This window comes from Coturnix japonica, chromosome 7, assembly GCF_001577835.2.
Source record: "Coturnix japonica isolate 7356 chromosome 7, Coturnix japonica 2.1, whole genome shotgun sequence".
Lineage (NCBI taxonomy): Eukaryota > Metazoa > Chordata > Aves > Galliformes > Phasianidae > Coturnix > Coturnix japonica.
The window spans coordinates 14,050,313-14,054,235 of NC_029522.1; the positions used below are offsets into that span (position 1 = coordinate 14,050,313).

Consider the following 3,923-nt stretch of genomic DNA (forward strand, 5'->3'; position numbering starts at 1 on the left):
CCCAGCAACCAGAAGTGAGTTTGCACAGGACACAGCAAGGCAAAAGAGCGGTGTAATTTTGAGCTCCATATAAGAATCTGGAAGGGCAGAAGGTTAAGTCATTTTCTTTACAATTTCAGCCTTAAATATTCATTTCCATCCACAGCCCTATCAAAAAGACAAAGATAAATGAGAAAGTTCTGAAAAAAAAACAGGAAAATAATCAGTGGCTGGAGGGCCACATTTGTTCAGAAATACACACATATGTTTAACTTGTCCAGATCTTTAAGGGTGATTAAGGGGAACTCATCATGGATAATTTCTGGAAGAGTATATATTGCAAGTTAAAAAAAAAGTTCACCAGGTCACAGGCTGCCAGAGATCCTTCTGAATAGCCACCAAATCACCCTTATAACAAACCCCAAAACAATGCATAAAAATAAGAGTTGCATTTACACTCTGAGAATCAAGCTTAGTTTTCATTTCCTCAAAAACTCTCTGTCAAAGATTAACCTTCCTATCTTTACCATGTGCTTAAGATAGGGACACACTCACACAGGCAAAGTGCTGAGGATCACAATGACTGCTCAACATTAGTCGCTATCAAAACAGTCTTCATTCATACCCAGATCCATGTGTTACACTGTCCACATAGCACACTAACAGGCAAGATTAGGAATGAGGCTAATGGGTGGGAGGACTGTGTACATAATAGTATGTCTTGGTCAGGACAAAAAGATGCAACTTAAACAAAATTAAAACTATCTGCGCTGTGATTTGAGTTTGTACCTTTCTTTGAAAAAGATGCAGAACATTTTCAGCCTAAGTTTCTGGGATACCCTATGCATTGCTTCTAATTATTTACTCTAGTTGTTCATATTTAGGAATGAAATCCTATCACTTCTCTTATTACCATAGTTCCAGGGAATAAGATCATAATTAATACTTAAAGACTGGGACACAGGAAAATGTTATAGGTATATGGATGCTACTCCAACGATATTATCGGGATAGGATTTCCTTCAAGAAGTGAAGAAAGAGGTACTTCAGGCTGTACATTAACTTCATCTAACTTTTACATGGTAAGAGTTAAGGAAGACAAACTCCAGCCATCATGGCTGAGGACATACCAGCTCCTCCTGCCAACAACCAAGCAGCAATCCATGGTCCATCATACAGCTTTGCAAAGTAAGAAGGGAATGGAGTGTGCACCTTGTATGCTGATTCCAGCATCCTTCGTTTATGTCTTCTTAAAACCTCTCTGTAAAACAGAGGACATTTCCCTATTATTAAGTTAAAAATGAATTATGCTTCAGCATTTTTCTAGTATCATCGGGGTACTCATTTTAAAATAGAAGTCTTTGTTAAAAATCTAACATCAAAACTTCTATGTAGCACAAAGTCCCACATCCTGAGAGTCATTTCTCATTATAGACTCAGTCAAAATAGATGAGTTGATTCAAAGCTTATAAGTTCAGCATTACTGAAATTCACTCAGCAAATGAGGATGTGTTCCCAGCATTTTTCAGATGTTTGGAAGATTAAGTGCCAACTTGTTTTTCTTTGTTGCTCAAACTAGTCAGGTTTTAAAATACATATTCTCAGCAGTAGGTGGCACTATGAAGTCTCTAGCTTCATAATTATTCTAATATGAGATAATATAAAATGTTATGCAGAGACATTAGAAATAACTTCATCAAAATGTTAATAGACCATTAACTAAAAACATGGCCCAATCTCTCCTTTTTCCTATCATTTTAAAAGGAGCATAAAAACACTGGTCTGCCCGAGCTCAAGGTGTGAAGATAAGGAGAAAAGAAATTAAGCAAGGAACACAAATGAAATATATAGTCAACAGTCTTTATCTAGCCTGGCCAGAAAGTGCCCTTTTTCTTTTTTCACCCCAGGCTCCAAGCAAGCTGCTTAGCTTTGCACAGAATTTCTGCACTGTGATACAATCTACACCAATACCTAAGATTCCTGTGTGCTTTTATTTTCCTTCCTATTAAGTAAAGTGTATAGAAAATACACCTTCGTGGCTTCAGGGCAATTTTTCAGGGACTGACATTGTGCATTACTCATTTTGTGCTAATGTGTTCTATCTTCTGCTCGCTATTTCTTCTATAACACAGAAAAGAAAAAAACCATAAGACATCACTAGCATGGGGTCTTGAGCTGGGAGCAGCTCTACTCAAGAGTTTTAAACTGTGACACCAATTTCTGTTGTAGAGTTTTGTCCATTCAAAGTCTTCAGGATACAGCCAAAGTAATGCAAAACACACCAAAACATAGCTTTTGACTCTGGTTTCTCACTGCACATTATTTACTGTTATCTTGTATTACCCCTAAACTGGAACTAAGGATATGGTATTGTAAGAGCTACTTAAAATAGCTCACTCGTTCACACAGGCACTATATGTTCTGCTTGGATCTCCCTCCTTAAGATATTTAGTGGCTCTGTGGATGCAATTTAACTTACAATGTAAGCCAAGTGCTTCCATAGTATCTCATGCAGTTATCAAACAAGCATTTTACAAATCTACTCAGATTGTGTGTTCTTTCTATGGATTTCATACAACTAGAGCAAGCACCTTCTACATTTTTGGGCAGACACCCACTTTCAACAGGTGGATACAAATAAAATTTTATAATTACTCTGGATTTATCAAATTTATATACTTATGCTTTTTGCTAAGCCATGCCCTTGTACCTTGTGAACAGCTTATACTACCACTAGTGTGCAATAGCAAATTGAACACAGCTCAAACAATGTGAATTCTCCATGTATTCCACATGGTTTTGTTGTGATTTTCATCTTTTTTTTTTTGTGCCAGGGGTGGATTCATTGTTTGACCAGATGTAGGCAACACCCAGCAAACACTACATGAAATATACCTGGATGAATAGCCACACTAAAGCACAAGCCAGGGAATATAAGAGTGAAGAGAATCATAGAATGCCTTAGGTTGGAAAATTCCTGCCAAATCACCCAGTTCAAACCCCTGGCCATGGGCTGAGTTGCCAACTACCAGATCAGGGCCCAGAGCCCCATCCAACCTGGCCTTGAACACCTCCAGGGATGGGGCACCAGCACCTCACGGCCCTCTCAGTAAATAATTTCCTCCAAACACCTGACTGAAATCTCTCCTTTTTTAATTTAAAGGCATTCCTATTTTTCTTATCGCTATCAGATAACGTTAAACGTTAGTCCCTCTCATGCCTAAGGGCTCGCTTTAAGTGCAAGAAAGCCACTAGCAATCGAGTTTTCTTCTAAGGCAGCGCCGTGCCAGCAGAACATCTGACCGAGGAGCATTGCCATCCCATAGGACGGGCACTGCCATGACATCTCCCAAAGCATCACGTGAGATTCGGGTCTGTAAGTCAGCCGGCTGAGACACGCACGCCAACTATTTCGACACCCGTAGTATTAACGGGGGTTACAGTGCAAGAAACCACAGGTACCAGGGAATTACAGTACCCTGGGATGAGAGCCTGATGTAATAGGAAAGCACGTGTGGAGGACGCAACCAGAAAGAGCCTGGAAAGGTGCCTTTAGTGTCAATGTAGCAGACTGCCAGTGGCTCGTAGCCGTGTTTCGGGACCGGACTAATAACGTAGAACACGAAAAGAAGGTGAAACCACACACCTGGGGAACGTACCGAGGCACGGACAGAACAGCCGGCCGAGAGCACTGCTGACAGAACAGCCGGCCGAGAGCACTGCTGACAGAACAGCCGGCCGTGAGCAGTGCTGACAGAACAACCGGCCGTGAACAGTGCTGACAGAACAGCCGGCCGAGAGCAGTGCTGACAGAACAACCGGCCGCTCGCGGTGCCCGGCGCCGTGGGAGGGTCGCGTTCCCGGCACCGCCGCCACTGCCGGGAAAGGAGCCGCCTCCGCGGGCACCGCTGAGTGGCTGCGCCGAGTCGGGGCGGAGCGCGGCG

The 3,923-nt window shown here is 42.0% G+C and overlaps 1 protein-coding gene across 1 annotated transcript in view; it reads right to left on the reverse strand.

The window, feature by feature from the left end:
* The window catches only part of AGPS (alkylglycerone phosphate synthase), a 76,721-nt gene extending 75,487 nt beyond the window's left edge, over positions 1 to 1,234 (reverse strand). Inside the window, exon 1 of the mRNA XM_015868397.2 lies at positions 1,110 to 1,234. The gene's annotated coding sequence lies outside the window, so the exon portion shown is untranslated. The remainder of the gene's footprint in view (positions 1 to 1,109) is intronic.
* Positions 1,235 to 3,923: the final 2,689 nt, after the last annotated feature.